At 45.2% G+C, this 24,970-nt stretch overlaps 1 protein-coding gene across 1 annotated transcript in view; it reads left to right on the plus strand.

The window, feature by feature from the left end:
* LOC121581836 (methyl-CpG-binding domain protein 2-like) overlaps positions 1–17,813 on the plus strand; it is a 102,230-nt gene extending 84,417 nt beyond the window's left edge. The window contains exon 7 of the mRNA XM_045213885.1: positions 17,674–17,813. The gene's annotated coding sequence lies outside the window, so the exon portion shown is untranslated. The remainder of the gene's footprint in view (positions 1–17,673) is intronic.
* Positions 17,814–24,970: the final 7,157 nt, after the last annotated feature.

Genomic DNA, 24,970 nt, shown 5'->3' on the forward strand with positions numbered 1-24,970 from the left:
AGCAAGGCCAGGCGGACTGGGGACAGCAAGGAGTCACCACGGCCGGTAGTCCCGACGTATGGTCCTAGGGGCTCAGGTCTCTCAGTTGGCTTTTCATAGCCGATCATTTAGAGTTGAAAACAGCAGGTCTGGGACAGGTAGGGGTTTCGTGAGCCGCAGGCAGAACAGTTGAAACTGGAATAGCAGCAAGGCCAGGCGGACTGGGGACAGCAAGGTGTCATCATGCCCGGTAGTCCTGACGTATGGTCCTAGGGCTCAGGTTCTCAGAGAGAAAGAGAGAACGAGAGAATTAGAGAGAGCATACTTAAATTCACACAGGACACTGGATAAGACAGGAGAAGTACTCCAGGTATAACCAACTAACCCCAGCCCCCCGACACATAAACTACTGCAGCATAAATACTGGAGGCTGAGACAGGAGCGGTCCGGGAGACACTGTGGCCCCATCCGAAGAAACCCCGGACAGGGCCAAACAGGAAGGATATAACCCCACCCACTCCGCCAAAGCACAGCTCCCGCACCACTAGAGGGATATCCCCAACCACCAACTTATAATCCTGAGACAAGGCCGAGTATAGCCCACAGAGGTCTCCACCATAGCACAAACCAGAGGGGGCGCCAACCCAGACAGGAAGATCACGTCAGTAACTCAACCCACTCAAGTGACGCACCCCTCCCAGGGACGGCATGAAAGAGCACCAGCAAGCCAGTGACTCAGCCCCTGCAACAGGGTTAGAGGCAGAGAACCCCAGTGGAGAGGGGAACCGGCCCGGCAGAGACAGCAAGGGCTGTTCGTTGCTCCAGCCTTTCCGTTCACCTTCACACTCTGGGCCAGACTACACTCAATCATATGACCTACTGAAGAGATAAGTCTTCAGTAAAGACTTAAAGGTTGAGACCGAGTCTGCGTCTCTCACATGGGTAGGCAGACTGTTCCATAAAAATGGAGATCTATAGGAGAAAGCCCTGCCTCCCGCTGTTTGCTTAGAAATTCTAGGGACAATTAGGAGGCCTGCGTCTTGTGACCGTGAGCGTACGTATTGGTATGTACGGCAGGACCAACTCGGAAAGATAGGTAGGAGCAAGCCCATGTAACGCTTTTATAGGTTAACAGTAAAACCTTGAAATCAGCCCTTGCCTTAACAGGAAGCCAGTGTAGGGAAGCTAGCACTGGAGTAATATGATCAAATTTCTTGGTTCTAGTCAGGATTCTAGCAGCCGTATTTAGCACTAACTGAAGTTTATTTAGTGCTTTATCCGGGTAGCTCGGAAAATAGAGCATTGCAGTAGTCTAATCTAGAAGTAACAAATGCATGGATTAATTTTTCTGCATCATTTTTGGACAGAAAATTTCTGATTTTTGCAATGTTACGTAGATGGAAAAAAGCTGTCCTTGAAACAGTCTTGATATGTTCGTCAAAAGAGAGATCAGGGTCAAGAGTAACGCCTAGGTCCTTCACAGTTTTATTTGAGACGACTTTACAACCATCAAGATGAATTGTCAGATTTAACAGAAGATCTCTTTGTTTCTTGGGACCTAGTACAAGCATCTCTGTTTTGTCCGAGTTTAAAAGTAAAAAGTTTTCAGCCATCCACTTCCTTATGTCTGAAACACAGGCTTCTAGCGAGGGCAATTTTGGGGCTTCACCATGCTTCATTGAAATGTACAGCTGTGTGTCATCCGCATAGCAGTGAAAGTTAACATTATGTTTTCGAATAACATCCCCAAGAGGTAAAATATATACTACTACTACTACTGCTGCTACTGCTACTACTACTGGTACTACTACTACTTCTACTACTACTACTACTACTACTACTACTGCTACTGCTGCTACTGCTGCTACTGCTACTACTACTACTACTACTACTGGTACTACTACTACTACTACTACTAATACTGCTACTACTTCTACTTCTACTACTACTACTACTACTACTACTACTACTACTACTACTGCTGCTACTGCTACTGCTACTACTACTACTACTGCTGCTACTGCTACTACTACTGGTACTACTACTACTACTACTACTGCTACTACTACTACTACTACTACTACTACTACTACTACTACTACTGGTACTACTACTACTACTACTTCTACTACTACTACTACTACTACTGCTGCTAGTACTGCAAATGTTGTTACTTTGAATGTTGTGGCTACCATTGTCCTGTTTCATTCCTGTTTCATTCCTCTAGTAAAGGCTACTTATCGTTATTATCAATATCAGTAAAATGTCCTCAATAAATTGTTGGTTCAGTCCGTATCTATATTTGCATTTATTTATCGTCCCAGCTGTAGTACATAGCTATTATAACGTCCATACATAGACATAGACCTATAGCATCCAGCTAGTAGCATGATTCAACATCCATATATAGACCTATAGCACCCAGCTAGTGGCATGATTCAACATCCATATATAGACCTATAGCATCCAGCTAGTGGCATGATTCAACATCCATATATAGACCTATAGCACCCAGCTAGTAGCATGATTCAACATCCATATATAGACCTATAGCATCCAGCTAGTGGCATGATTCAACATCCATATATAGACCTATAGCACCCAGCTAGTGGCATGATTCAACATCCATATATAGACCTATAGCACCCAGCTAGTGGCATGATTCAACATCCATATATAGACCTATAGCACCCAGCTAGTGGCATGATTCAACATCCATATATAGACCTATAGCATCCAGCTAGTGGCATGATTCAACATCCATATATAGACCTATAGCACCCAGCTAGTGGCATGATTCAACATCCATATATAGACCTATAGCACCCAGCTAGTGGCATGATTCAACATCCATATATAGACCTATAGCACCCAGCTAGTGGCATGATTCAACATCCATATATAGACCTATAGCACCCAGCTAGTGGCATGATTCAACATCCATATATAGACCTATAGCACCCAGCTAGTGGCATGATTCAACATCCATATATAGACCTATAGCATCCAGCTAGTAGCATGATTCAACATCCATATATAGACCTATAGCATCCAGCTAGTGGCATGATTCAACATCCATATATAGACCTATAGCACCCAGCTAGTGGCATGATTCAACATCCATATATAGACCTATAGCATCCAGCTAGTAGCATGATTCAACATCCATATATAGACCTATAGCATCCAGCTAGTGGCATGATTCAACATCCATATATAGACCTATAGCATCCAGCTAGTGGCATGATTCAACATCCATATATAGACCTATAGCATCCAGCTAGTAGCATGATTCAACATCCATATATAGACCTATAGCATCCAGCTAGTGGCATGATTCAACATCCATATATAGACCTATAGCACCCAGCTAGTGGCATGATTCAACATCCATATATAGACCTATAGCACCCAGCTAGTGGCATGATTCAACATCCATATATAGACCTATAGCACCCAGCTAGTGGCATGATTCAACATCCATATATAGACCTATAGCATCCAGCTAGTGGCATGATTCAACATCCATATATAGACCTATAGCACCCAGCTAGTGGCATGATTCAACATCCATATATAGACCTATAGCACCCAGCTAGTGGCATGATTCAACATCCATATATAGACCTATAGCACCCAGCTAGTGGCATGATTCAACATCCATATATAGACCATAGCACCCAGCTAGTGGCATGATTCAACATCCATATATAGACCTATAGCACCCAGCTAGTGGCATGATTCAACATCCATATATAGACCTATAGCATCCAGCTAGTGGCATGATTCAACATCCATATAGACCTATAGCACCCAGCTAGTGGCATGATTCAACATCCATATATAGACCTATAGCACCCAGCTAGTGGCATGATTCAACATCCATATATAGACCTATAGCATCCAGCTAGTGGCATGATTCAACATCCATATATAGACCTATAGCACCCAGCTAGTGGCATGATTCAACATCCATATATAGACCTATAGCACCCAGCTAGTGGCATGATTCAACATCCATATATAGACCTATAGCATCCAGCTAGTGGCATGATTCAACATCCATATATAGACCTATAGCATCCAGCTAGTGGCATGATTCAACATCCATATATAGACCTATAGCACCCAGCTAGTGGCATGATTCAACATCCATATATAGTCCCTATAGCATCCAGCTAGTGGCATGATTCAACATCCATATATAGACCTATAGCATCCAGCTAGTGGCATGATTCAACATCCATATATAGACCTATAGCATCCAGCTAGTGGCATGATTCAACATCCATATATAGACCTATAGCATCCAGCTAGTGGCATGATTCAACATCCATATATAGACCTATAGCATCCAGCTAGTGGCATGATTCAACATCCATATATAGACCTATAGCATCCAGCTAGTGGCATGATTCAACATCCATATATAGACCTATAGCACCCAGCTAGTGGCATGATTCAACATCCATATATAGACCTATAGCACCCAGCTAGTGGCATTATTCAACATCCATATATAGACCTATAGCATCCAGCTAGTAGCATGATTCAACATCCATATATAGACCTATAGCATCCAGCTAGTGGCATGATTCAACATCCATATATAGACCTATAGCATCCAGCTAGTGGCATGATTCAACATCCATATATAGACCTATAGCACCCAGCTAGTGGCATGATTCAACATCCATATATAGACCTATAGCATCCAGCTAGTGGCATGATTCAACATCCATATATAGACCTATAGCATCCAGCTAGTGGCATGATTCAACATCCATATATAGACCTATAGCACCCAGCTAGTGGCATGATTCAACATCCATATATAGACCTATAGCACCCAGCTAGTAGCATGATTCAACATCCATATATAGACCTATAGCACCCAGCTAGTGGCATGATTCAACATCCATATATAGACCTATAGCATCCAGCTAGTGGCATGATTTAATGCAAGTTACAGGTTGCACACTCCTTGGTATACTAGCTTCTTTAGTTTTATTCAATGTGCTTGTAGGTTGAGTGAGTTCAAGAGGTTGTCCTGTGGTCACCCTCCATCTCTCTCTCTCAAACTGGTTTTGTTGGTCATATGATGGTCTGTAGCTCAGGCTGTATCCGTGGAGACGTGCAGGCGGGGCAGTAGCCACCATGAAATATTCAGGTCCTCATTCCTCAATCGTTTCAAGTCCTGCTTCCATGACAGGGTCAAAGGTCACCTGCCTCCAGACGGCTAGGCCACATCCTCCCTCCCAAGCTGCTACTGCTGAAAGATCCTGGATGCGTCCCCAATGGCACCCTAGTCCCTATGTAGGCCTATGGGCCCTGGTCCAAAGTAGTGCACTGTAAAGGGAATAGGGTGGCCAGCCCCTCATCTTTTTAATCTTCCTGTAATGAATGTTTAAAGGAAATGAATAGTTCATATTGCCATTCCCCGCTGCACCGTGTGAGCACCCCTCCTTCCCACTACCCTCTCATTTCAGGAAGCTAGCGCCAGTCCGAAGGGGAGCATTTCCAGTTTAACTCTAGCATATCTTTCATGGCTGAGCACGTCTCTGGCTGAGCACGTCTCTGGCTGAGCACGTCTCTGGCTGAGCACGTCTCTGGCTGAACACGTCTCTGGCTGAGCACATCTCTGGCTGAGCACATCTCGGGCTGAACACGTCTCTGGCTGAGCACGTCTCTGGCTGAACACGTCTCTGGCTGAGCACGTCTCGGGCTGAGCACGTCTCTGGCTGAACACGTCTCTGGCTGAGCACGTCTCTGGCTGAACACGTCTCTGGCTGAGCACGTCTCTGGCTGAACACGTCTCTGGCTGAGCACGTCTCTGGCTGAACACGTCTCTGGCTGAGCACGTCTCGGGCTGAGCACGTCTCTGGCTGAGCACGTCTCTGGCTGAACACGTCTCTGGCTGAGCACGTCTCGGGCTGAACACGTCTAGGTTTTGCCATTATTCCCTGGTTTAGTGTTTGTGTACAACCAACCGCTTGCTGTAGAGTCAGGGATATTTGTACACAAGTGTATTTTTAAACTCCCTTGGTAGCTTATCAATGCATTGATTGATTTCTGTGTGAATGTGATAAATAGGCTGCTATATGTTTTGACAGAGAACAGTGCAAAACACAAAGCCCAATTTAAATCCAAACGGCCAAGAGGAAGCAGAGTGAATAGTATTTGCATTAATTCATGCTACTGGTCGCCAACCAGATAAATGTTTGTGTCCAATACATCACGCTGATGTATCCTTTAAACCAAACGATAAATAATCATTTCAACAGTCTTTTCTCTCTCAGGAAAATACTGTTCATTTATGTAGATTTATGTAGATTTAGCTAATGGAACGCCCTGCATAGAGAAAAGTGATCAATTCAAGGAAACTTAGTTAGAAGCATGGAAAGGAATGCCTTGACTGCGATGGGAACGTGATTGGTCAATGCTACTTCTGTGTAGATTAATTAAGACTTATGTGTGTGTTGTAGTGTTCAGGCCAGTGGTGTGTGTGTGTTGTAGTGTTCAGGCCAGTGGTGTGTGTTGTAGTGTTCAGGCCAGTGGTGTGTGTGTTGTAGTGTTCAGGCCAGTGGTGTGTGTGTTGTAGTGTTCAGGCCAGTGGTGTGTGTGTTGTAGTGTTCAGGCCAGTGGTGTGTGTGTGTGTTGTAGTGTTCAGGCCAGTGGTGTGTGTGTTGTAGTGTTCAGGCCAGTGGTGTGTGTGTGTGTTGTAGTGTTCAGGCCAGTGGTGTGTGTGTGTGTGTTGTAGTGTTCAGGCCAGTGGTGTGTGTGTGTTGTAGTGTTCAGGCCAGTGGTGTGTGTGTGTGTTGTAGTGTTCAGGCCAGTGGTGTGTGTGTGTTGTAGTGTTCAGGCCAGTGGTGTGTGTGTGTTGTAGTGTTCAGGCCAGTGGTGTGTGTGTTGTAGTGTTCAGGCCAGTGGTGTGTGTGTGTTGTAGTGTTCAGGCCAGTGGTGTGTGTGTGTGTGTGCTGTAGTGTTCAGGCCAGTGGTGTGTGTGTGTGTGTTGTAGTGTTCAGGCCAGTGGTGTGTGTGTGTGTTGTAGTGTTCAGGCCAGTGGTGTGTGTGTGTGTGTGTGTTGTAGTGTTCAGGCCAGTGGTGTGTGTGTGTGTGTGTGTGTGTGTGTGTGTGTGTGTTGTAGTGTTCAGGCCAGTGGTGTGTGTGTGTGTGTGTAGTAGTGTCCAGGCCAGTGGTGTGTGTGTGTGTGTAGTAGTGTTCAGGCCAGTGGTGTGTGTGTGTTGTAGTGTTCAGGCCAGTGGTGTGTGTGTGTGTGTGTGTTGTAGTGTTCAGGCCAGTGGTGTGTGTGTGTCCCACTCTGCTCTATCCTACTCTGCTCCCAGGGCAGCCTTTTAAACAAGCCCATTCCTCCTGTGCTCTCCTCCAGCCTCCTGTGCTTTCCTCCAGCCTCCTGTGCTCTCCTCCAGCCTCCTGTGCTCTCCTCCAGCCTCCTGTGCTCTCCTCCAGCCTCCTGTGCTCTCCTCCAGCCTCCTGTGCTTTCCTCCAGCCTCCTGTGCTCTCCTCCAGCCTCCTGTGCTTTCCTCCAGCCTCCTGTGCTCTCCTCCAGCCTCCTGTGCTTTCCTCCAGCCTCCTGTGCTCTCCTCCAGCCTCCTGTGCTCTCCTCCAGCCTCCTGTGCTATCCTCCAGCCTCCTGTGCTTTCCTCCAGCCTCCTGTGCTTTCAAATCAAATCAAATCGAATTTTATTGGTCACATGCGCCGAATACAACAGGTGCAGACATTACAGTGAAATGCTTACTTACAGCCCTTAACCAACAGTGCATTTATTAAAAAATAAAACAACAACAAAAAAAGTGTTGAGAAAAAAAGAGCAGAAGTAAAATAAAATAACAGTAGGGAGGCTATATACAGGGGGGTACCGGTGCAGAGTCAATGTGCGGGGGCACCGGCTAGTTGAGATAGTTGAAGTAATATGTACATGTGGGTAGAGTTAAAGTGACTATGCATAAATAATTAACAGAGTAGCAGCAGCGTAAAAAGGATGGGGTGGGGGGGCAGTGCAAATAGTCCGGGTAGCCATGATTAGCTGTTCAGGAGTCTTATGGCTTGGGGGTAGAAGCTGTTGAGAAGTCTTTTGGACCAAGACTTGGCACTCCGGTACCGCTTGCCGTGCGGTAGCAGGTAGAACAGTCTATGACTAGGGTGGCGTTAGTCTTTGACAATTTTGAGGGCCTTCCTCTGACACCGCCTGGTATAGAGGTCCTGGATGGCAGGAAGCTTGGCCCCAGTGATGTACTGGGCCGTACACACTACCCTCTGTAGTGCCTTGCGGTCGGAGGCCAAGCAGTTGCCATACCAGGCGGTGATGCAACCAGTCAGGATGCTCTCGATGGTGCAGCTGTAGAATTTTTTGAGAATCTGAGGACCCATGCCAAATCTTTTCAGTCTCCTGAGGGGGAATAGGCTTTGTCGTGCCCTCTTCACGACTGTCTTGGTGTGTTTGGACCATGATAGTTCGTTGGTGATGTGGACACCAAGGAACTTGAAGCTCTCAACCTGTTCCACTACAGCCCCGTCGATGAGAATGGGGGCGTGCTCAGTCCTCTTTTTTTCCTGTAGTCCACAATCATCTCCTTTGTCTTGGTCACGTTGAGGGAGAGGTTGTTGTCCTGGCACCACACGGCCAGGTCTCTGACCTCCTCCCTATAGGCTGTCTCATCGTTGTCGGTGATCAGGCCTTCCACTGTTGTGTCGTCGGCAAACTTAATGATGGTGTTGGAGTTGTGCCTGGCCATGCAGTCATGGGTGAACAGAGAGTACAGGAGGGGACTGAGCACGCACCCCTGAGGGGCCCCCGTGTTGAGGATCAGTGTGGCAGATGTGTTGTTACCTACCCTTACCACCTGGGGGCGACCCGTCAGGAAGTCCAGGATCCAGTTGCAGAGGGAGGTGTTTAGTCCCAGGATCCTTAGCTTAGTGATGAGCTTAGAGGGCACTATGGTGTTGAATGCTGAGCTGTAGTCAATGAATAGCATTCTCATGTAGGTGTTCCTCTTGTCCAGGTGGGAAAGGGCAGTGTGGAGTGCAATAGAGATTGCATCATCTGTGGATCTGTTGGGGCGGTATGCAAATTGGAGTGGGTCTAGGGTTTCTGGGATAATGCTGTTGATGTGAGCCATGACCAGCCTTTCAAAGCACTTCATGGCTACAGACGTCAGTGCTACGGGTCGGTAGTCATTTAGGCAGGTTATCTTAGAGTCCTTGGGCACGGGGACTATGGTGGTCTGCTTGAAACATGTTGGTATTACAGACTCAGTCAGGGACATGTTGAAAATGTCAGTGAAGACACTTGCCAGTTGGTCAGCACATGCTCGGAGTACACGTCCTGGTAATCCGTCTGGCCCTGCGGCCTTGTGAATGTTGACCTGCTTAAAAGTCTTACTCACATCGGCTACGGAGAGCGTGATCACATAGTCATCCGGAACAGCTGGTGCTCTCATGCATGCTTCAGTGTTGCTTGCCTCGAAGCGAGCATAGAAGGGGTTTAGCTCATCTGGTAGGCTTGTGTCACTGGGCAGCTAGTTTTCAAGCCCTGCCACATCCGACGAGTGTCAGAGCCAGTGTAGTACGATTCAATCTTAGCCCTGTATTGACTCTTTGCCTGTTTGATGGTTCGTCGTAGGGCATAGCGGGATTTCTTATAAGCGTCCGGGTTAGAGTCCCGTTCCTTGAAAGCGGCAGCTCTACCCTTTAGCTCAGTGCGGATGTTTCCTGTAATCCATGGCTTCTGGTTGGGGTATGTACGTACGGTCACTGTGGGGACGACATCATCGATGCACTTATTGATGAAGCCAGTGACTGATGTGGTGTACTCCTCAATGCTGTCTGAAGAATCCCGGAACATGTTCCAGTCTGTGCTAGCAAAACAGTCCTGTAGCTTAGCATCTGCGTCATCTGACCACTTTTTTATTAACCGAGTCACTGGTGCTTCCTCCAGCCTCCTGTGCTCTCCTCCAGCCAGCCCAATGCTGACCCATCCAACATGACAAATGCACCTCTGTACTTCATCCCTCTCCAGCTAACACACCAAACCAAACCAGCTAACACACCAAACCAAACCAGCTAACACACCAAACCAAACCAGCTAACACACCAAACCAAACCAGCTAACACACCAAACCAAACCAGCTAACACACCAAACCAAACCAGCTAACACACCAAACCAAACCAGCTAACACACCAAACCAAACCAGCTAACACACCAAACCAAACCAGCTAACACACCAAACCAGCGTCTGCGTTTTAAACCATTTCACCTGTGTTTTATATTGAAAGTCAACAGTGTTTTTAGCTTCAATAGAGTGATAAGGTGCGTGCGGCTCTAGTTTTTCTTCACAGAAAATACATTAGTGGTACACATTCAGCAGTGCTATTTGGCTAGCAGCCACACATAAGTAGGTAGTGGCAGCTAGCTTAGTGGTTAAGAGCGTTGTGCCAGTAACCGAAAGGTCGCTGGTTCTAATCCCCGAGCTGCCTAGGTGAAAAATCTGTCGATGTGCCCTTGAGCAAGGCACTTAACCCTAATTGCTCCTGTAAGTCGCTCTGGATAAGAGCGTCTGCTAAATGACAAAGGAAATTAGCTTACATCGAAAAAGCAAGGTATTTTTAGCAGAAAACATATTTCTAATGTTTATCATAGAAAGAATGTAGCCAGCTCCATTTCCTAATGTTTTGCTTGAAGTTAATCTTGCATTTTTTACTTGCTACTGGAGAAAAAAACTACACCGGAGGAACGTACCGGAGAAAAGTATCACATCAGTCAGAGCTGTCTGGTGATCCAAAGACCAGAGCAAAGATATTTCATCCTAGTGGAGAAGTGCAACTGAAGCACGAAATTAGTTATTTTTACATTCATGATTTGGAGCAAACCCTGACTGAAGTCGAGCAGAATTTGTAATGAGAAGCATTTTAGATCGCCGTTTACAAAACGCAGCAAGATATTTTTTCTGTGTTCATCTTTCCTTTTCTCCTGTGTTAACACGACCCATGGTTATTATTCAGTCTGTACTACACTAGTTAGCTAATGTCCCCACCTTGTATTTTGAATCCTGTGTCAAGCTAATCAAGGAAGTGGATGGAAGTAGGATGGGGGGCGGCAATCTGCGTTGATGATTTACTGTCAGTGTCCTAACCCTCCTGCTTGCCTGCGGCTCAGCTCAGTTCAGATGGAGGATGTGTCCCAAAATGGCACCCTATTCCATATTTAGTGCACTACTTTTCACCAGAGCACTGTGGACTCTGGTCGAAAGTAGTGCACTATATAGGGAATAGGGTGCCATTTAGAGCACAAACTCAAGAGATGAGGCTGCCGCGGGGTTGGCTGAGTGATGAGTGAGGGCCTTAACCTGCAGGCTGGGGTTCGGCGGCGCTTGCCATATCACCCCTCGCCACATTTCACCCCCCCGCTAACGCCTCTAAAGCCTTGCCCTCACCGCAGCTACCACCTGACAGCCTGGGGGCTGATATGGCACCTATTACAGGCCACAGTAACGCACTATGTAGGGAATAGAATGCCATTTGGGAACATAAAATGTAAAATGTGCCGGCAGCCCGCTGGGTATTCTACAATACCCTCCAATCCCTGTTAAATAGGGGCTAGATGTGATTGTCCAGTGGACAGTAGACTAAGCCTTCCCACCAATTAGCCTGCAGTACAGAACGGAGTGGGAATGGACACTGTTATGCTGTTATGACTTAGTCCCCCACCCCCTTCTCTCTCTCTCTCACACACACACACACATACACATACAGCCTCTAATCTGCACTCACTGCAGAGCCCCAAAATCCCCAGCCTTAGCATCGGTCAGCAGTATACGGAACGGAACAGGAATGAGGGAACTGAACGAGGGGGAAAGAAAGTGATTATTTCTTCCTAATCATGTTTTTTTATTAATGTCTCTTAACTGCTGGCGGAGCTTATTTAAAGTGGCTGTGCTGTGTGCTTCTCTTTTAGGCCCATGTTAATTACAGCATGTTATGTTAATTACAGCGTGTTTAGACATGGGGCGTTAGAAGAGTTCAAAGTCATTTAGAAACTTGATAAGGGTGAGGGGGGTGGAGGAATTAAAACTTAATTCACACACACGTGCACGCACGCGCACACACACACACACACGCACACACTGGGTTCTAGTGTGTAGGTGTGGGGAGGGGGCTTTGGGGCTGTTAAAAGGGAGAATATCATTTGTTTTTCGATTATAAGGGATTCTAATGCATCACTCATTATTAGAGAGCAATTAACACCATCCTGGCATTATTGGATTCAGCATGCAGGGGGAATAAACCACCTGGGGCCTCATTTATCAACCGTGCGTACATTTCTTACTAAATACTGGTGTACGTGGAGATTATAGGATTTGCGTGCGCCACAAATTATTGGGATTTATCAACCTGTCGCACGCAACATATACACACGTTCTCATTGATGAATCAGAGTCATACTATATTTCTGCGGTTGTGAACGAGCGCTATAACCCCCACCTGGAAAACGCCCGTTCGCCTTCTACGGTAACAAAAAACGCCCTCGTTTGCTCTATGATTTGGAGATGTTGGAACTGGGCCATGAAAGAAGGCGCAAGGGCAACATTTGATCACACTTCTGTAAAGATGTGGGCGGGCGGCAGGTAGCTTAGTGGGTAAGAGCGTTGTGCCAGTAACCGAAAGGGCGCCGGTTCTAATCCCCGAGCCGACTAGGTGAAAAATCTGTCTGTGCCCTTAAGCAAGGCACTTAACCCTAATTGCTCCTGTAAGTCGCTCTGGGTAAGAGCGTCTGCTAAATGACTAAAATGTAAATGTAATGTTGCAGTGACTTTTCCAAACAAAAAAAATGCATGTCGCCTAGTGAGTACCAAACAGTACTAGTGGCCGCGCATTCTGCAAGGTCGATTGTCAATTCGAACAATTTAAAAGTAAATGCTAAAGCCTACACTTCTATGCAAAATACTAATTATTGTTCAATATTTTGTTTATCAATACATGATTGTGTTTATGTCCTGCCTTGGTATATAGAGATGAAATAGGCTAGGCTGATGTCGCGCTCCTAATCCTATCACACAGAAGTACTGTAGCCTACACGTACAGTGGGTCCTCATTTAAAAGTTGCATCATTGTCGCAGCACAGCTTGCAGGATGCTGTGCAATGTTATGGCATGTTGGAGTGCATGATGTCATAGTATTTTATTGTCAACCATTTTTGCCATTGATGCTAGTTTGACCACCAGAGGGCATCTTTGAGGGCGTCTTTATGAAGCTTGTTGGTGCTTGCTTACTTTTCCAAATAATCCTACAGAGGTCCATGCAGGCCAGACGTTTTTGATTGCTGTACCCTATCCTTAAGAGCATATTCCAAGGTTTTTAATTAACCTCATTTTGCCAAACAACACAAAATGTTTTACAGATAGCTGTAGCCTTAAAGGGGAATGGAAACACTTCCTCCCTGTGGGCCTGTAGCCTTAAAGGGGAATGGAAACACTTCCTCCCTGTGGGCCTGTAGCCTTAAAGGGGAATGGAAACACTTCCTCCCTGTGGGCCTGTAGCCTTAAAGGGGAATGGAAACACTTCCTCCCTGGGCCTGTAGCCTTAAAGGGGAATGGAAACACTTCCTCCCTGTGGGCCTGTAGCCTTAAAGGGGAATGGAAACACTTCCTCCCTGTGGGCCTGTAGCCTTAAAGGGGAATGGAAACACTTCCTCCCTGTGGGCCTGTAGCCTTAAAGGGGAATGGAAACACTTCCTCCCTGGGCTTGTAGCCTTAAAGGGGAATGGAAACACTTCCTCCCTGGGCTTGTAGCCTTAAAGGGGAATGGAAACACTCTCAATTTGTTGATTGGTAGTTAGTCGAGTCAGCTATCTAAACTTGTAGTAATCATGGTTGAATACCGACCAGTCACGCAGGGCACGTGCCCAGGGGCCCTGACCTCCAGGGGGCCCTGACCTCCAGGGGCCCTGACCTCCAGGGGGCCCCCATTGATTTTGTTAGTCACTCTCTCTCAGATATCATATTAACATGGCAATAGTCATGGCAAAATGTGTAGAATTGCAGGAAATTAACTTTAAAACATTTTTTTTTATCTCCGCTGTCAAGACGGGGCCAGTAAAAGGCTCCCCCACCAAATCTCGCTTAGGGCCCCCAAAAGGCTAGGGCCAGCCCTGACTACTGGTCTAATGTTAGTTAAGTAGTTTAACTGCACAAATGGATTCATTTACACAAATCAGTTGACTCCATGTGTGGTCATGGATCTGGGTAGCAGACCTGCGAGCCACTGCGGCCCCTCATGATGAGTTCTGATTTTTGGTGACCCCCCCCCCCCATCAAAGTGGCCCATCCCTGCCCTAGAGAGAGCCTCACCCCCCCCCTCTCCACGGTCTCCCGTCTTCCCAGGCTCCCCTTGGTCTGACACACAGAGCAGGTTCACAGGGTTCAGCTCTCCTCTTCCCAGTCTCCCCCTGGTCTGACACACAGAGCTGGATCACAGGGTTCAGCTCTCCTCTTCCCAGTCTCCCCTTGGTCTGACACACAGAGCAGGATCACAGGGTTCAGCTCTCCTCTTCCCAGTCTCCCCTTGGTCTGACACACAGAGCAGGTTCACAGGGTTCAGCTCTCCTCTTCCCAGTCTCCCCTTGGTCTGACACACAGAGCTGGATCACAGGGTTCAGCTCTCCTCTTCCCAGTCTCCCCTTGGTCTGACACACAGAGCAGGATCACAGGGTTCAGCTCTCTCTTCCCAGTCTGTGTGACACAGAGCCAGGGAGCTCTCCTCTTCATCTCGTCTGACACAGAGCAGGTTCACGGGGTTCAGCTCTCCTCTTCCCAGTCTCCCTTGGTCTGACACACAGAGCAGGTTCACAGGGGTTCAGCTCTCCTCTCCCGGTCTCCCTTGGTCTGACACAGAGCAGGTTCACAGGGTTCAGCTCTCTCTCTCCAGTCTCTCTTGGTCTGACACACAGAGCTGGATCACAGGTCAGCTCTCCTCTTTAGTCTCTCCTTGGTCTGACACGAGCGGATCACAGGGTCAGCTCTCCTCTTCCCAGTCTCCCTTGGTCTGACACACAGAGCAGGTTAACGGGGTTCAGCTCTCTCTCTTCCCAGTCTCCCCTTGGTCTGACACACAGAGCAGGTCTCAGGGTTCAGCTCTCCTCTTCCCAGTCTCCCCTTGGTCTGACACAGAGCTGGATCACAGGGTTCAGCTCTCTCTCTCTCCCGTCTCCCCTTGGTCTGACACACAGACAGGTTCACAGGGTTCTCTCTCGCTCTGTGTGTCTCTCTCTCTCTCCTCTCTCTCTCTCTCTCTCTCTTTTTTTCTCTCTCTGCTCTCTCTCTCTCTCTCACTTGCTTTCTCTCTCTCTCTCTCTCTCTCTCACTTGCTTTCTCTCTCTCTCTCTCTCTCTCTCTCTCTCTCTCTCTCTCTCTCTCTCTCTCTCTCTCTCTCTCTCTCTCTCTCTCTCTCTCTCTCTCTATTCAATTTCAATTCAATTTAAGGGCTTTATTGGCATTGGAAACGTATGTTAACATTGCCAAAGCAAGTGAAGTAGATAGTAAACAAAAGTGAAATAAATATTAACAGTAAACATTACACTCAGAAGTTCCAAAAGAATAAAGAAATGTCAAATGTCATATTATGTCTATATACAGTGTTGTAATGATGTGCAAATAGTTAAAGTACAAATGGGAAAATAAATCAACATAAATATAGGTTGTATTTACAATGATGTTTGTTCTTCACTGGTTGCTCTTTTCTTGTGGCAACAGGTCACAAATATTGCTGGTGTGATGGCACACTGTGGTTTTTCACCCAATAGATATGGGAGTTTAGCAAAATTGGGTTTGTTTTCGAATTCTTTGTGGATCTGTGTAATCTGAGGGAAATATGTGTCTCTAATATGGTCATACATTTGTCAGGAGGTTAGGAAGTGCAGCTCAGTTTCCACCTCATTTTGTGGGCAGTGTGCACATAGCCTGTCTTCTCTTGAGAGCCAGGTCTGCCTACGGCGGCCTTTCTCAATAGCAAGGCTATGCTCACTGAGTCTGTACATAGTCAAAGCTTTCCTTAAGTTTGGGTCAGTCACAGTGGTCAGGTATTCTGCCACTGTGTACTCTCTGTTTAGGGCCAAATAGCATTCTAGTTTGCTCTGTTTTTTTGTTAATTCTTTCCAGTGTATGAAATAATTATCTTTTTGTTTTCTCATAATTTGGTTGGGTCTAATTGTGTTGTTGTCCTGGGGCTCTGTGGGGTCTGTTTGTGTTTGTGAACAGAGCCCCAGGGCCAGCTTACTTAGGGGACTCTTCTCCAGGTTAATCTCTCTGTAGGTGATGGCTTTGTTATGGAAGGTTTGGGAATCGCTTCCTTTTAGGTGGTTGTAGAATTTAACAGCTCTTTTCTGGATTTGGATAATTAGCGGGTTTTGGCCTAATTCTGCTCTGCATGCATTATTTGGTGTTTTTCATTGCACACAGATGATATTTTTACAGAATTATGCATGCTGTCTCAATTTGGAGTTTGTCCCATTTTGTGAATTCTTGGTTGGTGAGCGGACCCCAGACCTCACAACCATAAAGGGCAATGGGTTCTATAACAGATTCAAGCATTTTTAGGTTCATTTTGATGGCATAGAAGGCCCTTCTTGCCTTGTCTCTCAGTTCACAGCTTTGTGGAAGTTACCTGTGGTGCTGATGTTTAGGCCGAGGTATGTATAGTTTTTTGTGTGCTCTAGGGCAACGGTGTCTAGATGGAATTTGTATTTGTGGTCCTGGCAACTGGACCTTTTTTGGAACGCCATTATTTTTGTCTTACTGAGATTTACTGTCAGGGCCCAGGTCTGACAGAATCTATGCAGAAGTTCTAGGTGCTGCTGTAGGCCCTCCTTGGTTCTCTCAATTCAATTCAATTCAATTCAATTTAAGGGCTTTATTGGCATGGGAAATGTATGTTAACATTGCCAAAGCAAGTGAAGTAGATAGTAAACAAATGTGAAATAAGCAATAAATATTAACAGTAAACATTACACTCAGAAGTTCCAAAAGAATAAAGACATTTCAAATGTCATCTCTCTCTCTCTCTCTCTCTCTCTCTCTCTCTCTCTCTCTCTCTCTCTCTCTCTCTCTCTCTCTCTCTCTCTCTCCCACTCTCACTCTCCCACTCTCCTTTGACACTGGCCTCTCATGTTGAAGTTGAAGGGAGGTATCTTCCCTGATTTTGATTTTCACAGATCGATCAGGAGGTTTTATCCTGGTGCGCTTCACAGTGTGCCAGTCCCCTCTCCCAACATTACACAACATCTAAAGATCCTTCTAGCGGCTGACTTCCCTTTAAGAGCTCGGAGTAGGGCCAAGTCCCAAATGGCACCCTATTCCCTATATAGTACACTACTTTTGACCCAAAAATAGTGCACTATATAGGGAACAGGGTTCCATATGGGATGTAGTCTAGATGTTTTTTTGAACAGGGAGAGGAAGACGTCTAGACTTTTCCTTCACCTTGTTTGTTGAGGCTTCGTTTATATAGGTCACCTGAGTGGATTAAGCTGAAAAATGATACCTGAAGAAAATGTATCGCTCCAAAAGTTTGTGTGTCGTCCACCCCACCCCGTGTGTGTTGCCTTTAGGTGTTCATGTTGCTGCCCGCTAGCCGGAACTTGTTCTAATGCTCTGGTCCTTTGGGTTGTCTGTCTCCACAGGGTCCTCTCTACCACAGCCAGGCTCCACAATGCTGAAGATAAAGACTACGTAGTGCGCTACGTAGTGCGCTATATATAGGAAATAGGGTGCCACTAGGGACTAGGGTTGCAAAGGGAGGGTATATTACTGGAAACTTTTCCAAGTTTACCAGTAAACTACCAGAATTTTTGGTAACTTTCAAGGATTATGTAGTCTATCACAAGACATCTAGTGGCCCTTTTTGATACTTCAGATGATCACAGGTGTCTGTAATTGTAACTTCAGATGATCACAGGTGTCTGTAATTGTAACTTCAGATGATCACAGGTGTCTGTAATTGTCTCTGGCCCACGGTGTGGTCTCATCACATGTCAAATATATGACATAATTAAATAAGATGATTTTTAAATGAAAAATAGAATTGCAAAGCTGTAAAATATTATCCTAAATATAAACCATCAATTTAGTGAATACCATTGGTGTTCAATATGAGGGTTTCAGCATGAAATATCCTTTTTTTTTTTTTTTTTTTTTACACTTTTATTTATTTTACTATTTCTAAATGTATTTGTTGTCAATGTTTTGCCATCAAACTGGTGGCAGTTGTGAAGAAAGGTCAATAGTTGGAAGAGTTGCAGAGTTAATTGAAAATAATGATTGTTGATTAGATTTTTTTTTCATTAATTAGGCTATTTTCTCTTGAACCACATGTTCTATCTACTAGAAACGTATGGGCCACATAGGTTTTTATAGTGTTTCGGGACTCGAGTCGATCTATATTCACCAAACCTGATCTGATCTTTTGGGTACAAAAAACAGTTGTTGAGTGGTGGGAAACCTTCTCAACAACTGAATTGCTCCAGGTGGCAGTATGAAAAATGTATGCACTCACTTAACTGTAAGTCGCTCTGGATAAGAGCGTCTGCTAAATGACTCAAATGTAAATGTATGGACAATATGGACGCAGGTATAAATACTATTTATTAATAAAACATTTTAATTATTCAAGTTTAAATTACAAAAGTTAAGATAGATTGCCATATATTTTCTGTTAATTACCAGACATTTGTGAAGATTCCGGTAACTTTGTTAAATGACCAGTATCTTTGCAACCTTAGTAGGGACATCCAGAGACAGTCATCAGTCTATCTGCTTCTAAATGAACGGACCAGTGCACAACGTCATACATCCCTTCATACCTAACTTACCAATAGCTTCAAACCAAGGCCTTTTTGACTAAACTATTTTTAATGTACATACCTGTACATACCAGTACAATGCTTATTTTGTGTCAGAATTTTGCACTTAAATACTCTTTCTTTTTTTTTTTCTATAAAGGCAAATATTGAGCAATACTATTTGAACTTCTGGGAACTTCATTGCAATCTGCTGGATTTGTATTGCTAACTATTTTATTTTCTTTATTATTCATTTGTATTTTTGGTGTTGTTGGTTGTAAGGGATTGAATATTGTTTTTAGCGTTTATAACAAATGATTTAATTCATTTACATAAAACTGCTTATTTAAGACACATTTATACCTGGAGAGAAAAATAAAAAAATAAAAAAATATGTGTACATTTGTTGCCTCACTTTTAGACTAGAGTAAACAAATGAATATATTCACAAGTGTTGTCTCTCTGACTGTAGTGTTCTGTAATGAGGTTATGATGACTTAAAGAGGTAGAGTTAAGAGCTCTATGATCAAAGGGACTAATATATGGAAACAGGGGTTCCGTTTGAGATGCCGTCCAGTATGATCACCTAAAGTGAGCTGTGATGAAGAGGAGGTTACGAAAACAGAAAGGTTTTGAGACCGGTTTCATCCGAAAACCAGACATACACTTAAAGGTTTTAGAAATCGTCTCTAGCCACTAGCCAGTTACTGACTGATGTATTTGACCTGTCTGGTCTCCTGTGAAGGATTGCAACAGGATTGACTTAAGAAAGTCTTCACCCCCCTTGGCGTTTTTTCCTATGTTGTTGCCTTACAACTTGGAATTAAAAATGGATTTTGGGGGGGTTTGTATCATTTGATTTACACAACATGCCTACCACCTTGAAGATGCAAAATATTTTTTTATTGTGAAACAAACAAGAAATAAGACAAAATAACAGAAAGCTTGAGCTTGCATAACTATTCAACCCCTCAAAGTCAATACTTTGAAGAGCCACCTTTTGCAAGTCTCTTGGGGTATGTCTCTATTAGCTTGGCACATCTATCCACTAGGATTTTTGCCCATTCTTCAATGCAAAACTGCTCCAGCTCCTTCAAGTTGGATGGGTTCCGCTGGTATACAGCAATCTTTAAGTTATACCACAGATTCTCAATTGGATTGAGGTCTGGACTTTGACTAGGCCATTCCAAGACATTTAAATGTTTCCCATTAAACCACTCGAGTGTTGCTTTAGCAGTATGCTTAGGGTCATCGTCCTGCTGGAAGCTGAACCTCCGTCCCAGTTTCAAATCTCTGGAAGACTGAAACAGGTTTCCTTCAAGAATTTCCCTGTATTTAGCGCCATCCGTCATTCCTTCAATTCTGACCAGTTTCCCAGTCCCTGCTGATGAAAAACATCCCCACAGTGAAGCATGGTGGTGGCAGCATCATGCTGTGGGGATGTTTTTCATCGGCAGGGACTGGGAAACTGGTCAGAATTGAAGGGTGATGAGAGGTGTTGGGTTTGCGCCAGACATAGCATTTTCCTCAATTTTAGTCTCATCTGACCAGATTACCTCCTTCCATATGTTTGGGGAGTCTCCCACATGTTTTTTGGCAAACACCAAACGTGTTTGCTTATTTGTTTTTTTGAGCAATGGCTTTTTTCTGGCCACTCTTCCATAAAGCCCAGCTCTGTGGAGTGTATGGCTTAAAGTGGTCCTATGGACAGATACCCCAATCTCCGCTGTGGAGCTTTGCAGCTCCTTCAGGGTTATCTTTGGTCTCTTTGTTGCCTCTCTGATTAATGCCCTCCTTGCCTGGTCTGTGAGTTTTGGTGGGCGGCCCTCTCCTGGCAGGTTTGTTGTGGTGCCATATTCTTTCAATTTTTTAATAATGGATTTAATGGTGCTCCGTGGGATGTTCAAAGTTTCTGATATTTTTTTTATAACCCAACCCTGATCTGTAGTTCTCCACAACTTTGTCCCTGACCTGTTTGGAGAGCTCCTTGGTCTTCATGGTGCCGCTTGCTTGGTGGTGCCCCTTGCTTAGTGGTGTTGCAGACTCTGAGGCCTTTCAGAACAGGTGTATATATATACTGAGATCATGTGACAGATCATGTGATACTTAGATTGCACACAGGTGGACTTTATTTAACTAATTATGTTACTTCTGAAGGTAATTGGTTGCACCAGATCTTATTTAGGGGCTTCATAGCAAAGGGGGTGAATACATATGCACGCACCACTTTTCCGTCATTTATTTTTTTGAATTGTTTGAAACAAGTTATTTTTTTCATTTCACTTCACCAATTCCAAACTACTTTGTGTATGTCCATTACATGAAATCCAAATAAAAATCCATTTAAATTACAGGTTGTAATGCAACAAAATAGGAAAAATGCGAAGGGGGATGTGAGGCAGCATTCTGTTGTATTTTCGGCAGTGTTTGCCCTCCTATTTCCATCCCTGTCTCTTTCAGTAGGGGTTCAACCCCCCGTTTCGGATCGCTCTGACCCCTCTCTCTGCCGCGTGCCAGGGGACCATATTCACTGTTGCGCCGAGTGGCATTTAGCTTTTCAAATATCCCCATGGCGACAGGGACCACTAAAGCGTATCAGAAAAATGAATTCCCCTCATTAATTATTTACCAATATAACGTCTGTGTGCTTCCCTCTCTCTTGCTCTCTCTCTCTCTCTCTCTTTCTCTCTCGTTCTATCTTTCTCCTCTCTCTTTCCATATCTCTCTTTCTTTCTATCTCTCTCTTTCCATATCTCTCTCTCCGCACATCTCTGCCAGGGGCTGGCTGCAATTCACATCATCACTAATTCCTGCTCCCTCCCCTGTAAACCTGGTAAACACAATGCACAAATACAGGTCTGCTGACCCCCAGTGTGACCTGTGGGTGGATGGGAATATCCAGAACGCAGAGAGATGGCAGCTATTGTCTGCCTTATGTGTACAACTGGTACAATATGCACTGTATGTTTTGTGTCATTGGGTTAAGTTGAAAAATGTGCCCCAACTGAATATATATGAATTTGAGTAAATACATCCTGTCATTCTTACATTCTAATAAATATGTAGAAAAGTGTCAATGTGTAGTTACTTTGAGTGAATGCATAATTTAATATCACATTTGTTTGAATATTATTATATTATATGCATATATTATAATTGATGCTTCAGCTGTTTGCTGACAGTTGAAATCTTAATCACTGTCTACCTGATAGTTGTCTGAGAATAAATCTTAATCACTGTCTACCTGATAGTTGTCTGAGAATAAATCTTAATCACTGTCTACCTGATAGTTGTCTGATAATAAATCTTAATCACTGTCTACCTGATAGTTGTCTGAGAATAAATCTTAATCTGTGAGAGTGTGATTTGAAGGAGTCAGACGCAGGAGGGTAAATCACAGAATAGAGTTTATTCCGTAGTACACAGTTACGCTGGATAGCGTCAACAGCACAGGGCGTAATACAGGCGCACGGGGAGAAATAACCCCGGCAATACAAATACGGGTAGCTCAACCCAGCTACAGTCATCTTCACATAAAACAATCCCTCACAAGGACAAGGGAGCAGAGGGAACACTTATACACGTACTAATGAGGGGATTAGTCCCCTGTAGCTCAGTTGGTAGAGCATGGCGCTTGCAACGTCAGGGTTGTGGGTTCGTTTCCCAAGGGGGGCCAGTATGAAAATGTATGCACTCACTTAACTGTAAGTCGCTCTGGATAAGAGCGTCTGCTAAATGACTAAAATGTAAAATATAAACCAGGTGTGCGTAATTGACAAGACAAGACAAATGGAATGATGAGATATGGAGCAGTGGCTAGTAGGCCGGTGACGACGAACGCCGAAACCCGAACAAGGAGGGGAGGCAGCTTCGGAGGAAGTCGTAACATAATCCCTGTCTACCTGATAGGTGTCTGTGGGTTGCAGGTGGTTCAGGCGTCTGTGTGTGCACTGATGCAGGTGGTTCAGAATTAACTTCCATTTGAAATTATCTGTATATGGGGGATTAGTCTATAACACACTAGACAGGGTTCTGTCTGAAAGGTGTTACTGAAAGATATCACAGGACATACACAATTAAATGTGTAATTATAACTACATTGCTCAGACAAATGGCTATATCAAGGTGACGGTCCTCTCAGTCTGTTCTGTCTTGGAGACGTGTCGGGCTGCGTGTCTTGAATGACTCCTCGCTCTTATCACTTTAGAGGTGTGTGTGTGTGTGTGTGTGTGTGTGTGTGTCCCCTTCTTGATCCAAACCAGTCAGGTTTCAAGACTGGTCATTCAACTGAGACTGCTCTTCTCTGTGTCACGGAGGCTCTCCGCACTGCTAAAGCTAACTCTCTCTCCTCTGCTCTTGTCCTTCTAGACCTGTCTGCTGCCTTTGATACTGTGAACCATCAGATCCTCCTCTCCACCCTCTCCGAGCTGGGCATCTCCGGCGCGGCTCACTCTTGGATTGCGTCCTACCTGACAGGTCGCTCCTACCAGGTGGCGTGGCGAGAATCTGTCTCCGCACCACGTGCTCTCACCACTGGTGTCCCCCAGGGCTCAGTTCTAGGCCCTCTCCTATTCTCGCTATACACCAAGTCACTTGGCTCTGTCATATCCTCACATGGCCTCTCCTATCATTGCTACGCAGACGACACACAATTAATCTTCTCCTTTCCCCCTTCTGATAACCAGGTGGTGAATCGCATCTCTGCATGTCTGGCTGACATATCAGTGTGGATGACGGATCACCACCTCAAGCTGAACCTCGGCAAGAGGGAGCTGCTCTTCCTCCCGGGGAAGGACTGCCCGTTCGCCATGATCTCACCATCACGGTTGACAACTCTGTTGTGTCCTCCTCCCAGAGTGCGAAGAGCCTTGGCGTGACCCTGGACAACACCCTGTCGTTCTCCACTAACATCAAGGCGGTGACCCGATCCTGTAGGTTCATGCTCTACAACATTCGCAGAGTACGACCCTGCCTTACACAGGAAGCGGCTCAGGTCCTAATCCAGGCACTTGTCATCTCCCGTCTGGATTACTGCAACTCGCTGTTGGCTGGGCTCCCTTCCTGTGCCATTAAACCCCTACAACTCATCCAGAACGCCGCAGCCCGTCTGGTGTTCAACCTTCCCAAGTTCTCTCACGTCACCCCGCTCCTCCGCACACTCCACTGATCAGTCCCTACACCCAAACGAGGGCATTGCGTTCATCCACCTCTGGCCTGCTGGCACCCCTACCTCTGCGGAAGCACAGTTCCCGCTCAGCCCATTCAAAACTGTTCGCTGCTCTGGCACCCCAATGGTGGAACAAGCTCCCTCACGACGCCAGGACAGCGGAGTCACTCACCACCTTCCGGAGACACTTGAAACCCCACCTCTTTAAGGAATACCTGGGATAGGATAAAGAAATCCTTCTACCCCCACTTACCCCACCCAAAAAAAAAAAAAAAAAACAATTGTAAAGTGGTTGTCCCACTGGTTATCATAAGGTGAATGCACCAATTTGTAAGTTGCTCTGGATAAGAGCGTCTGCTAAATGACGAAAATGTAAAATCTAATGTAAATGTATGTGCGTGTGTGTGTGTTTGTGTGTGTGTGTGTTGTGTGTGTGTGTGTGTGTGTGTTTGTGCGAGACGAGTGTGAGACGAGTGCCAGGGTGGGATTGGGGGAACAGTCATTTGCATTCACTAATGGTCCGCTGATGCCAAGTTGATATCAGTTCATGAGAAATTAAAAACGGGCTTCTTGGCAGATGCTGGCATGCATAACGTCCAGCCGATCCTATTTGCATCTTCTAATAGCCCTGTTTAGCATCAAACGTCTGACTGGAGCGCTGCGAAAAAACAAGGCTGTTTTATTTATTTATTTTAAAAATTTTAATTTAATTTAATGTCCTTATTACAGTCCTTTCATTTTACAAGGTATGTGTCCCAAATAGCACCCTATTCCCTGAACGTAGTGCACTACTTTTGACCAGGGCCCTGGTTCAAAGTAGTGCACTACGTTGGGAATAGGGTGGCATTTGGGAAGCACCTTAAACAGTTTACAAGCGTTTGTATGTCGGGTGGTCATATAGCGTCTTTGCACCTTCACTCCACACACCTCATTCACTTTAACACGTCTGATTGTTAATTGGGATACACTGTT

The sequence above is a fragment of the Coregonus clupeaformis genome, unplaced genomic scaffold (genome assembly GCF_020615455.1).
Source record: "Coregonus clupeaformis isolate EN_2021a unplaced genomic scaffold, ASM2061545v1 scaf0166, whole genome shotgun sequence".
Classification (NCBI taxonomy): domain Eukaryota; kingdom Metazoa; phylum Chordata; class Actinopteri; order Salmoniformes; family Salmonidae; genus Coregonus; species Coregonus clupeaformis.